This window comes from Vulpes vulpes, chromosome 3 (genome assembly GCF_048418805.1).
Source record: "Vulpes vulpes isolate BD-2025 chromosome 3, VulVul3, whole genome shotgun sequence".
Taxonomy (NCBI): domain Eukaryota; kingdom Metazoa; phylum Chordata; class Mammalia; order Carnivora; family Canidae; genus Vulpes; species Vulpes vulpes.
In genome coordinates, this window is record NC_132782.1 from 7029731 (window position 1) to 7044388 (window position 14658).

Sequence of the window (14658 nt, forward strand, 5' to 3'; positions counted from 1 at the left end):
TTTAGCTTTAGGCTAGGGTTAAGAGGAGGCAACCATTTAATTTCTTATTGGAAAATCATACTTCAGATAACCTTGTAATTTTCTGAGGTGCTCTAACGTTCGGCCATTCACATATCATGATGCAACAAACCTTTTATAGATTAGGTTGATAGTCTTTTTCTGAAAAAAAAATTTTGGCCATATAATAGGTCAACTTTCTGTCAAGCGGTTTAAGCCTTTCTAGGATTGTGCTTGACAAATTCTCAAATTTTAGACAACACATTAGAGAAAGGAGGCAAATCAGCTAGAACCACTGACCTAAACTGAATTCAAACCTTCCTCTCGGTAAGTTATGTGATCTGGATATGCTTTATTTTCATGTCGATGTAAACTAATTTTCATCATTATAAAGCCAAACATCCCTGGGAAAATGGCAGGAAAAAATATTACAGAGAAAACCCAGTATGTGCATTAAATATATATAGCTATATTATAAAAGCACAGAACTATAAATCTCTTCAATATTTCTCCTTTCAAAAAAAAGAAATTGCTCCAGTTGTGCCTCTTGTTGCCGTCAATGCTAAGAATCAACCCTGCAGGTATTACCTATAACAATTAAATCAGCTTAATCGACCTTTAATAAACACGATGTGGATTTAACACTTTGTGTTTGGTTTCATTTTAATCTATGATACTTCGTTGCTTCTTTGCATTTGCTATTTTTAGTAAATGTCTGAAAGAAGGAACCAGGAAGCGTATTTTGTACTAATTTCTAGTGTAAAGTTATTTCCAAACAAATAAAATTCACTTTGTAATAAATTTAAACACGATCTTCCTTGTTTATATAAGCTTACATAAAAGTCCAAACAGCTGAATGTTTAGGCTCAGTTGCAAACAAAATAAAAGTATTAAATTCTTTGACAGTCAAAGAAATAATTCTCATTCAGTGATCCCTTTATTATTGCTATCTTTAGTTTCCATGGGGGTTTGTGTGAACAAAATAAAATAAAACCCCACATGCACTTAGATAGAATTACAAATGAATGTTCCCCATTCCTGTTTAGGTTACGAGTTCCAAGAAGGACCATCATGTGAGTATAATGGCGGTCTTTTAGCAGGACTGACATAAAAGGGCCGTTGAACAGTGTTGTTTAATTGCATATATTCCAACGCTAGGCAACTCTCCAAACCTTATTGTAAACATTGTATAAGGCCTGTAAGCTCAGCAAAGTAATGGAGTTCAGGCTTTTTACAGTTAACTCCAAGTGACAGTTGACTTCTCCTTAGGATTTTATATATTGTTTGCCATGATTAGTGCAGATTGCTTTGTCACATAAAACAAGCTGACATTTGGAAACTCAGACTAATGTTATGCTCTAAGGGTGTCATTTCTTTTCCCCATGAACCTTGACTTGGTGCAGTGTTTTGTTTCCATGTCTATAGAAAAAGGTAATCTATTATGAACCGATGTACAGTTATGTTAAGGTTAGTTATACAACACAGTATAATGGAAATATATAATCAGTAGCTATATTGAGCAGGTACTAAGTATCCCCCTTATTATGTTACAGCAACAGAGAAATTTTAATTTGATGGAAATTATACTTTAAAAGTATTTCTAGGCAAAAATTCATGGTTTTGTACACTCCTGAAGTAGTCACTAGTTTCTAACCACTAGTGCAATGATTAAGGAAGAAAAAAAAGGCAGAGAACCATAGGATAAAAGGTAGTACATTCCTACCCTTTCGTTTTATAAGAATGAGGCTCATTTACTGTTCAAAGGACATTGTTTATACATTCCAGACTTCCATCTTATAATTGCTCCAGGATTTGTAAAAAGGAAATCTCAGCAGGGCAGCAAAATTTATTCAAAGCAATAGCTGCACATAATTGGTATAAAATACCAGAACAGTCTGCTCTGAAAACTCTTTTCTCAGCAACACAGATTTCTACTTCTTCAACTCTCTTTCTGTATTCAAATAAAGTTTACCTCCCTCTCTTGCACTACTTACTTGAACCTTTCCTTTCCCTGCCCGGCTAACATATTTTTTAAAGGTCCTATGAAGAATTTTCAGCACAAATTATATGGGAAACTTTGATGCCCATTTAGTTTTATGAGTGTTTACCTGGTTACTATGCCAACAGGAAAGTAGGATGAACCCTGTTGTGGAAGAAAGGTTGGTTTTAACTTTCATATTTTCAAAGAATGTTGTAAGTTAGTTATGTGTTTTCTCACACATAGAAAACAGCTAAAATGTCATTGCTGCATTAGTATCATCTCACAAAATCAATTAAATGAACAGAAGAAAGGAAGCTTAAGTCTGAATATTATTCTACAAATTTAAGAAATAAAGGAACGAGAGTCACAAAATGTGGTACACCTCAAACATGACAATCATAACCTTTCTCTAGGACACTGTGTCACTGTTCCAGAGTATGTTAGTTGGGCTTCTGACAAAATTCCTTCAAAAATGATATGGAAAGGAGCAAAATAACTGTTTCTTCCTATTTATTTATTTATTTATTTTTTTAAAAGACTTTATTTATTTATTCATGAGAGACAGAGACAGAGACATAGGCAGAGGGAGAAGCAGGCTTCATGCAGGAAGCCTGATGTGGGAATGGATCCCAGAGTCCTGGGATTATGCCTTGAGCCAAAGGCAGATGCTCAACCACTGAGCCACCCAAGTGTCCCTGTTTCTTCCTATTTAAAGTAACATTTTCATTTTAAAAATTATTTCAACAAGTTCTTTTTGTGTGTTAACAAACAAGCCTACAAGAGCTTTGCTAATTTAATACCACTCTAAAATGCCATTAGATAAGATTTTAGCAGATGTTTCTTTACAGACACGAAGGGGAATTTGTGGGTGACTTTGTTGTTGCTTTCTGGAAAAGACACAAATCTCCATGAAACTGGAAACATCACCTCCCAATACAAAGGATTAAAAAAATGTTCTTGAGTGCTGATGGTTGTACAACAAGGTGAATGTACCTAATACCATGGAACTGTACGCTTAATTAGTTAAAATAGTAATTGTCATGTTATGGGTATGTCACCGCAATAAACAAAACAAAAACATTCTTGAGTATGTACAGCAAGAGCCATTTTCAAAATTTGTCACATTGAACTTAGAATTTGTTCCTTTTAAAAGGTACAGTCTCACATATAATCCTTATGTCTTAATAAAGACAGGTCGAATGAAGTATAATGTGGAAAAAGGTAGGCAAAAGGTAGGCTTGAGCAGAATGAGAATAATAAGAAAACAAATATCCATGAACTTAATGCCCTGAGAAGTACCTTTAGCTATATTACAGGTAATATGCTATATTATAACGTGATAATCTGCTTTTTCTTACAAAATAATTTAGAGCTTCAAGTGATCTTTTTTTCAGAAAAACTCCAAGACAACTCTCAGATCAGATTCAGACATTTTATCATAAAGCTGAATACACATACACACACAATACATACACATACACAACAAAATTTAAAAAAAAAAGAATGAAGCTACAAATACATCCAAATCGTGAAGATACATATGCCTTTAATATATTATCAGTCAGATGTTCTTCTAGCTGTGTACATATTAATTCCCTATTTTCATTCACTGAATATCTTCTTTGTAACCAATTCCCTTCACATGGAAGCAACTAATATGGTAATTACAGATCAAATATCTAGAATAACTACATCATAGAAATAAAAGTATTGTTTTTTTAATTGAAGTAGACATCTTAAAGATAAGAAACCTGGAAACACTGGTCATTTTAAAATAGAAATCAGTCTAAATAAATACATCCTGCATTTGTAAAACATATACTATATAACATAAAGAATTCTTGTATTTTTTGCTTTGCTTTTATTATCCAAAGCTTTAGGACCTGCTCTACCTTGGTTGCTTCCAATTTCTTCCCTTTACATTCCGGTGACCAATATTTATAAGATTCCTATATATGGAGGCTTGGTAATCTGAAAATCTGAAAATGCTATATCCAACTTCTTCAAAATGGATTTCATACAAGAATTACGTCGGGTAGTGCATGTTTATTTAACAATTTGCTACAAGCATGGTGTCCAATGTGAGAGCCACTAGCCACGTGTAGCTAAAAAATGTTAAATTCAGTTCTTCCATGGCACTAGTCAAATTTCAAGTGCCTGATAGTCCCCTATGGGGCCAGTAACCAGTGTATCACAGTGTAGATACTAAATATTTCTATCACTGAAAGTTGTGCTGGGCAGGGATGCACTCTATAGGATTGCTCTAAAAACCAAGCTTCCCAAATGTACTCGAAATGAGGTAGTCTGGATTACTTTATAATGCCCCCTCAAACTGCTGAATATCAACATTTGTTTCACTGCTTTCAGTACCGATCTATTATGTTAAAGCAAGGGACAACTGTACTAGGAGCTAATGTCTTAGAAAGTTATCCACTATCAATAGCAGCAGGCCTGGCAAAATGCTTTCCACATAGTAGGCACTCTACTGAGTCATGCTTATCTTATTTGAGTAATAATGCAGATTTTTAAGAAGGCAGTAAGTAGCACTGTTATTAAAAGAGACAAAACTGAAGCGCCTGGGTGGCTCAGTCAGTGCCACAACTGACCCTCCATCTGGGCTCAGGCCATGGTCTCAGCGTCCTGAGATCAAGCACTTAGGGCTCCGTGCTCAGCAGGAAGTCTGCTTAAGAGATCCTCTCCCTTTCCCTCTCCCTCTGCCCTTCCCCTCTGCTCTCACACTCACACACACACTCTCTAAAAATAAACAAATAAATCTTAAAAAAAAAAAAAAAACAAACAAAACTATCCATTAAGAAAAGTAGTAAGCAGCCATTCATTTATCCAACACCTATTTAAGGAACTCCAAACCACCCTGTCTTTCCACCCTATTCAATGCCCTGGGAGGCTGACCCCCCCAAGGCTCTGTATCAAAGGAATCCTCCTCCCTCCAGGTTCCTACTGGTTCCAAAAGAAGGCACCGGAAGGAGAACCCACTGTGGGAAGACCGTGAGGCATATTGGCCTAACATGGGTTGGCCCTGGTCCTCCGCTGAAGGTCACGGCTCCTCTCTGGCAGCCCTCTTCGCAGGCCTACTGCTCTAAGGCCCAGTAACAGCTGCCAACCTAGCCCTTCAGACCCTGCTCCACAGAGGTAGGTGCCCATCTTTCACTGGCCTCAGAATATGTCATTATGTCTTTCTGGTTTCCCTAATTTCTGCCAACACATTTGTAAGTATTCTTGTTTATCAAACATCCCTTAAATACCAAGTTTATGTTAGGTACATACTGTATGTTTCCTGTGACAAACAGAATCACACATCCTTCCACACACAGTTCTAGCCCCTTAAGAGACCTCTAGCTAATCCTAAGAAAATATATTTCTTAGAAATGTAGCCCTTTTTAAGTGCTTTTCACTATTAATGACCCAACCATACGTTATTTTAAAAATTACACTGATCAAGGAGCGATTGTATTTTAATGGGCTTCCCATGTCTATACTCATGATATTTACTGTATTTATTTTTTTTAATATTTTATTTATTTATTCATGAGAGAAACACACACACACACACAGAGAAAGAGAGGCAGAGATACAAGGCAGAGGGAGAAGGAGGCTCCACGCAGGGAGCCTGACGTGGGACTCGATGCCGGGTCTCCAGGATCACACCCTGGGCTGAAGGTGGCGCTAAACTGCTGAGCCACCCGGGCTGCCCATATTTACTGTATTTAACTTAAAGGAGTCATTGAATATTTTGTTTCTGTACTTCATGAGGTGCTTATATGACAATGACAAACTAGCTTGATAGTAGTGATGGGATCTAGACATGAACACAGAGTCCAGCAGAAAAGCTAGAGATTCAGAAAATTATTTAGATAATTTAGACTAACAGGCCATTTTTAGCCTGATCATGTATGTATTTTAAGCAGAAACACTTCATCCTAAAAGAATTCTTTCTGTGCTTCATATTTCTCTTTATCATGTTAGTAAACAAAAGCTACGGATTCAATTTAATCAACATGTATTAAGTACTATGTGCAAAGCATTTAATAGGCACAATTATGAACAAGATATATTTGTCTTAGAATCTTACTTCTTTTTTTAAGATTTTATTTATTTATTCACAAGAGACACAGAGATAGAGGCAGAGACATGAACAGAAGGAAGAGCAATCTCCCTGTGGGGAGCCTGATACAGGACTTGATCCCAAGACCTGAGCCGAAGGCAGATGCTCAACCGCTGACCCATCCAGGCATCCCAGAATCTTACATTCTTATAAAAAAGACCACAGGTATACAAATTACTGTTAACAAAATATTATTTTAAACTGTTACTAAATATGCATACATATATACATACATACTTAAAAATATATATAATTTTATGCTATACTTTTTCTTCCCTGATATCGTCTTTCTCAGTCTTTTCCCCAACATGTAAAATACATTATAATGTAAATTTATTATGCATTATAATCTAAATGAAATTCTATTTGGTACGAGTTAAAATATAATAAGAAGAGGAAAAACTGAATTAGTAAACTCTCACATCTCATTTCAAATATCCTAAAAAAGAGATTTTATAAGCTGGCTAAGAGTGAGTACATAAGAGTGAGTACATAACCAACACAGAATTTGGTATGTCTGCCTCAATTTGCCTGTATATTCTTAACAATGTGAGTTAAAAAAAAAAAAAAACTGCTTGAAAGCTTTATCATATTTTGAGGAAGTGAGATAAAAACTACTCAGAGCAGAAATTTTTAGTTTAGGAATTAAACTTGGACAAGGCAGGGAACTCCCTGTATACTGATGGATAATAATTACTCATATGCTTATTGGTACTCTAACTTTCTTCAGACTCTAAGTCGCTCTCATTGAACATGTATGTTCTAACTTAGATAATACCCAGGACTTCTGAAGTGTCAATCATGCCCATCCATCTTCCATGGCTGACTATTAAATATGTAAAGGAAATCCAAATACAGGCTACTTCTGTATTTGGGTAGATATTCAGAGCAATTAATGCACAAACATTATTACCAGCAAAATGTGCTAGATCAACATGTTTTTAATTTGCTCTGAAGATCTGAGAGAACTTCCTAGCCCAAGGAGTCAACTGCTCTGTAAAAACAAAAACAAAATACCTAAAATGTCTAAAAAGGCTTATCTCTCCCCAACCTTTAAACATACCACTGCCCTGGAAACCTCCCTGACTGGGACATCTGTCAACTAACAAAGATCCACAAACATCTCCGTTTTCTTACAGATAATACATTGCTCTCAGCCCTTTCTGCCATTTCCTTTTGTGCATCCCGTGGTTTCCAGAATTTACCAGTTATGGTTATGTCCACTTACAGGAAGAAAAACAAAAAGGTTTAAACCAATCAGTACAGAGGATTCTTGAGACAGTGCGAAAATAAAAGTAGCTGTGGTTGTACCTTGCTTCACTCAACCATAAATTCCTAAGATGTTGGGTGTAAATCAAACACAACAAAATATCTTCAACCCTTCCAAATGACTTAAATTATTTCATAAAGTATTTTTCTTAATATCTAGTTAATCTTTATAGGCCACCATTCCTGATGGCTTTAAATTATACTTTCTGTCAAAGACTTAGTGATCTACAATAACCCTTGAAGTATGTAAATGAACGAAGGATACATTTTTAATGGTGAATCTTTTGTAAAGCGTGGAAAAAAATAATTCTCCCTTATTTGTTTAATATATCCTAATTTCTCCTGTATTTGATTTCCCTAATGCATGGCATAAAGCCAGGTACGATATTTTCAGCTAGTGTACTTAATGAGTATATGATAAAACAGCATGAGGGAAAAGCTGTGTCCAAGGGGTATAATGGGCTTGTTGATGCCACCTACTGTGCATTTTGTTTTTCTAAAGTTCCCCACATAATTGACTAAAACAGAGTTCCTAAAGCCTGATCATATGATGAGTGCTGAAGTCTTCCAACTATGTTCAAGTATCTCATGAAAAAAATAAGAGATGCCAGAGACTAGTGTGATGTGCTTGGCATTAGGAAGAAGGTGGTTCCCAACAGAGTGGTTGGCTTCAACAAACAAAGAAGGTGTTTAATCAGTCCCTCTGCGTTTTTTTCCGTGGTGACCAACCACATTATGGCAGGTAGTGATGGCAGGACAGAAAAAGGTTAGCAAGAATGAAGTAGTTTGGACTCTCATCCTCCTAGTATGAGAAAGCTCCAGGCGTGTTAAAAAAGTGAGAAGGTTTGGTTCCAGACCCAAGGCCACATAAACAAAGACCCTCAGGAACGTGGTAATGGAAGAATCCAGAAGCCGAACAAGCCCACGTACAGGCCAAAAGCCATGCAGGATGAGCAGAGCCCGATTTAAGGGCTTCCCAGCTCATTTGCAAGGTTAGAAACATGAGAACAAAGCCGAATCAGCTCCGGATGCTGTCTCGGCCAACCAGGAGAAGCAACCAGGATGATGGAAGGGAGTCTCGTCAGCCCTGCCTACGGGGGGATGGGGGGGGTGACCTCAGACACAGTGACCACTACTGGTTTCTGATCTGATACCAGCTGGTGACACTGGCCCATTGACACCCGTCGACCTCTGTGATAAGTGTCCTGGAATGATTGCTAGAACTGTGTGTGGCCCCTCTTGTCTGTTCCTCCTCTGCAGGCCTTGGCACTGACCTCAGTGTCCACGTGAGATCAGGCCCGCGCCTCCCCCTCCCACGCTGTCCCTCCAAGCCAGCGCAGCTTCTGTCTCTCCTCTTTGGGCAGCTTTCCTCACAGGCACAATGAGTGTCTTGGACCACATTATCCTAAAAGTTCCTCCCAGGTCTACTAACATTCTGCGATCCCTGGATATTACAAATTCCCAGAATCATAAAATTTAGAGTTGAAAGGAACTTCGGAAGTTGTCTATTCAACCTCCTGCTCAAACTAAGCTAAACTAGCCAGAACTAATAAGCTCTGAAAGTTCTATGTAGTTGTTTCTGGCTGGATGAATACAGTCATAATCAAAGCTTAAAAACCTTAACTATAAAGCATGAAAAAAATATGTGTATAAGATCTTTAAAACATCTAAGAAAAAGTTTGAAGGAGCCAGCGCTCGTAGAACAGCATGTTCTGCTGCTTAGAAGTTCATACCTAAGCAGCACTTCCCAATCTCTGTTTGCAATCTCCAGAGCATTTTGAAAAATCACAAACGGTGTCAGAAATTTCTCCAAACAAAACTAATTTTCAATTTCTCATTATGCTTATAAATTTATAAGACAGGATGATGGGATGTCACATCAAATAAAGTCTCAGAGAGGAGAATAAAAAGTATTAAGGGGAAATAGAGTGATACTTTGAAATGCATTCAAGAAAAAATCAAAAAGAATGTCATTTGTTCTTAAACAGTGTGTTTTAGTCGGCTGCTTTTCAAAATTAATTTGGATCCCTGATAATAAATATTTCCCTCTCCCTCTTCAAAAAAATTATTGTCTTAAAAAGGTCTATACCAGCTATCACACTACAGATCTTGAAAAAAAATCATTGGCTGTATTTAAGAAACAAGCCTTTGAAACATTAATATTTTCCATTGTGTTCTATTATTAGTTATTTCAAAGTCATAAGTTCATCAATAAATAAGAAGAGCTACATTTACAGTCTGGAAAATATCAAATTCTCCCCAAAATTGATATATAGATTTAATGTCCATTCCAATAAAAATCTTGTATTTCTTTTTTATGGAAATTGACAAGCTGATTCTAAAATTTATAAAGAAATACAAAAGATCTAGAATAGTTGAGACCACTTGGAAAAACACACACTTAATATACTGCTATAGTAATTTATGACTCTGTAGTATGAACACAAGGATACACATGGAATCACACAGAAAGTTTCGGAAAAAGATATATATAAATGTGGTCACCTGATTTACAATAAAGGCCACACTGAAATTCAAAGGGGAAAATGAAAATATGTTCACAATAAATGGTGCTGAATCAACTAGATATTCATATGGGGGGGAGGGGCTGAAAAACAAATCTTGATACTGTGCACACCAAACACAAAAAGACAGATGTGGGACGCCTGGCTGGCTCAGTGGTTGGGCATCTGCCTTTGGCTCAGGTCACGATCCTGGGGTCCTGGGATCAAATCCAGCATGAGGCTCCCCACAGGGAGCCTGCTTCTTCCTCTGCCTCTGTCTCTCATGAATAAATAAAATCTTAAAAAAAAAAAAAAAAAAAAAAAAGACAGATGTGAGACTAGTGGTTATCTTGGGGAGTGCAAACTGGGAAGGGCCATGAGTGTGCTTTCCAGGTGCTGGAATGTATGTAGTGACCCAGGGGGCCATCACATGAGTATGCGTACCTTAATCTCTATATTTATAATTTGTGTACTATACGTATGTTCTACCTCAATAAAAATTTTAAATAAACACACAAGTAAACAGAATTATCCCATTGTGCTCCACGATGGCACAAATCATGTCTTATTTACATATTTGCACCTTCCAGGGCCTGATACAATGCCTGCTCAGTGTTTGTTGAATTTAATTAAATTTGCCAGGTAGTTCCAACTATGGGATCTTAACGAGATGATTTTGGTACAATATGTCTGAGCTGTCAATAGTAGAATTATAGCTGTGCGCTTTCTGCAGACTCCTTTTAAATTCCCAATGCATTCATATTTAAAATATCTGGCTTTTTTCCCCAAAAAAAGAGGGAGATAGGAACATTTGCATATTGAAAACCAGCCCCAATTTCAGGGTTTAACAAGATTCAAATCAAAAAGGCAAAAGAAGAAAAACAAAGAAAGGTGCTGCCATGTGGCGCCCTAGCAAGCAGATGTTCATTAGGGCCCAGACACACAGATTACTATCACAATGTACTTATCTGAACACGCTATCGTCAGACCACACAGTCAAATCAAATTTTGAAGGCTCAAAGGATGTGCACTGAAGAACATCCTGTACTGCTGAAACATGAATTTGAATTTTGTGACACAGACAGAGGGGTAGACAAGAACACCACAGATCACCCACTGTCATTTTAAATCCTATTTATGTATTAAGAGATAATCTATTCTTTAAGAAAGCCATCAAAATCAACATTTAAGATTTCCATTAAAATGAAAATCTGAGAAACTATAACCAAAGAAGAAACATAGCATTTTTTAGCCTTTAGCAAATTAAAAAACACACAATACTCCTGTGATTATTTTTAGATAATCATTTTGTGAAATATTCAAGAAGAAGAAAGAGATGGTTATATGTGATTTTAAATACTAGTCTGGGTGAAGAAAAATGTAAATGGCTTACCATTTCACTACCTCATATTTAAATTCTAATCGCATTAGGAGTACACATTTGTCATCAAAATACTTTCTATTATGCTAATTATGTTCTCTTTTGTTCAAAGTATTACATCATGTCTGTGCTTCTATAACTACATTTATACATTGCCAAATAAAATTTTATTTTAAATTTCCATATAAAATAGGATAAAAAATCAGAAAGAAAATCTGATTCAAAGAGGCAATTGTAGTTAGCAAATTCTTAATCATAATCTGTAGCATTAAGAGGTAGTAAAGATTTTTTTTTTAATCCAAATTAAGTCAGACACACTCAGTCCCTGACTGGGGCCAATTGCAGTGGGAACCGCTTGTATGCAACAATCACCCTGGTAGATGGACCAGTAGTGCAGCACATACATACACCTGTGGCTGGTCAGAAGTTAAGTCCAGAGTGACTTCCAGTGCAGGGAGAAAAGTTGGGGTAGGTGCAGGGGAGAAGGGAAAAGAAGGAGCGAGCAGGGGAAAAGGAGAAGAGAGAATGGAAATATGCATGGAGATTGCCCAAATTCATATACTTTATCCTCACCCATTTTTCATTTTGCAGGCCCTTGGGTCTTGGGTCTCTCTTTACCCCAGAGCCAAGCCACAATCCAGAAACAAAACAGCAAGGGGTCCATGGTCTGAATCCTCCTCTTAAGCACTGATTAGTTCTGCTTTGACTTCCTCCCAGGGTAGGGTTCTTAACATGGGCTCCACAGGCCATCTTGGGAAAAATCTGAGGTGAAGGGGAATGTGCCATCAGCAGCTTCCCAAGGTTTGGAGTTCCCCTATGAGTTAGGAGCCATCGTTGGACCAGGACTAGACGAAAATAAGAGAAGCACTGGAACTGGACGGTTTGTTCTTTCATTTTCTTTCATTCTTGTTTCCAGACTCAGAAGCTGTCTGCTTGATATGATGCTCAAGGAGAGCAAGGAAAGCTGAAAGGCTGTAATAATCGAGCCAGTGATGAGCAAAGGATGAAAAGCACTACTAGAAAGCTTTGGACTGCATTTTTTTTAATGGACTGTGATTTTTAGCAGTGGGGGGAGGGGGGAGAAGCAAGAGTTTCTCTCTGAGGCCAGCACAGGAAAACAGGTGAGTAGGAAGCCAGTCTCCCAGGGAGTGAGGAATAAGGAGGGCTCCGAGGGCCTCAGCGCAGTGGGAAGCTCCAGAGTCCACACCTCACAGGACTTCACAAGCCACACCTCCCATCTCTTCTGGAAACCTAATCCTCCAGTCCTAGAAGCTTAAAGCTCTACTGAAGGGAAAGGCTGTCTTCCCATCTTCCCATCACCCCTGAGGTGAGTTAGGAAATCTACCCCCTCCCCTGAAGGGGGCAGAGATGGGTTCCTGGAACCCGGAATTCCAACTATGAATGCTCATGCCCTCCCTCCACCCAAATATTGCCCAGCACAGTGCTTCAGGTCTATGATGAGATTAGTATGGAACCTGTGACTTATCAAGTAGGCTACTTTTACAGGCTCTTCAAGGTTGGCTGGGGACCCTATCATTAAAGATAACAATTTATGTATGAAATATATTAGATGAGTTTCAGGTTCTAAATAACTGATAAGTGAACTGTTTAGAACAAACTTGCAAATGATTCGCTTGTAAGTTCAGTTATACCCAATCACTGAACAAATCATATAGAGCTGGAGAAAAATATCATCTGCCAGCTACAGAACTTTTCTATCGAAGATTTTCCGGTGGCCAATTCTTTAAGTGTTGTTTAAATGAAAGTGTGCAAATAATCATGTGGAGTGAAACCTAAGAAGAGGGTGAGATTAGGAACTTTTTTTGTAAGGCTTCCATCTTTGAACAATGAAATTAATCAAAGTTTTGCTTTGTAGAAGGGAAAGAAGGTTTTGGGAATACATCAATCAGTTAATGACCTAAAAATAAAAACTGGCAAATTTTTTTTATTAATGTTTGTATTTGTCGAAAGCTTGTTTAGTGATGAATCCAAATGCTGTTGAGAATACAAAGTTGATGGTATTACAAATTTCTAATAAAATGTACTTTTGCTTACAATCAATTATTTTATCTGAGACTTTATTTTATAAGCTGTAATTGTTGGAGCACCTTGGATGGCTCAGTCAGTTAAGCGACTAACTCTTGATTTCAACTCAGGTCATGATTTTAGGGTCTCGGGATCAGTCCCCACATCAGGATCACACAGCTGGTAAAATGTGCTCCTCTCCCTTTCCCTCTTCCTTTGCCAACCACCCCCCACCAGCATGTACATGTGCATGTACATGTGCACGTGTGCTCTCTCTCTCTCTCAAATAAATTTTTAAAAACCTTTAAAAAAAGATGTATAAGCTGTTATTGTTACTCTACAGGTAAGGAAGGGTTTAGAAGTTCTACAGTACAAGTATACTACCAATTGCAACTCTCAAAACAACCATGTTTAAAAAGTGTTAAACAGGAGAAAAAGCATAATGTTATTTGAAGAGCTTAAGTATAATAAATATATAAATTTAAAATCTAAAATTCATTTTTGGCAAATTTGATCTCCCTCCACCCACCAAGAAACTTAGGAGCACAGTATTCCATCATGTATGCATCCAATGCTGCCCATTTTAATTAGTAAATTTCTCAACTGATTAAAAAAAAAAAACAAAAAAACTAGTATCACCTAAAATGGGTCCACACACAGGCAGAGCTCAGAAAACAATGTACTTTTCTTATAAGATGGGTAAAGATTATTTGTGGTATCTACAAAATGACTTAGCTTTGTTACACAAAACCTTTCCCTGGTTTTGACTTAGTTTCATTTGCAGAGGTGAAGAAAGCTTATTTTAGAATCAAAGCTAGAAGCTGACCAAATAAAGAGAATAAATACTTGTATCTATGAAAGATCATGAATAATAAAAAAAATCTGTTATTTTCTGAAGAAATAACAGCTAGAATTAGATACATTATCAACATGTAGATTGCAGGCACACGATGATGTAATTAGCAGCACAACAAAACTCTAGACATTTTCTCCTTTTGCCGCAAGCAAGCCTAATAAATTAGGAGAAATAAACATCATTTCAAATGGTTTAAAACAATAAGAGTAACAATTCCGCATAACCATTATGTCATCATTTAAGCATGATATGCTCAGCCTGTCAAAACCTGAATAGGTTGGCTTAGTAGCACATCTATAAGCATAAAACTTGAAAAATAATAATGTAAAATAAGGTAATAGGATATGAAAATCTGAGGAGAAGGAGTTAAAGTACAAAAAAAGTGTTATCCTATAAAATTCTAATACTCCTAAGAAAATTAAAAAGGGCAAAAAATACAAAACAATGCTGATTATAAATTCGAGACATTTTATTTAATCTAAAGCCCCAATTTCTTCCAAAAATTCTCAGGTTTTTTGTGGC

The 14658-nt window shown here is 37.0% G+C and overlaps 1 protein-coding gene across 6 annotated transcripts in view; it reads right to left on the reverse strand.

Annotated features, from left to right (window-relative positions):
- RBMS1 (RNA binding motif single stranded interacting protein 1) overlaps nt 1-14658 on the reverse strand; it is a 213492-nt gene that overhangs the window by 191148 nt on the left and 7686 nt on the right. The window lies entirely within an intron of this gene.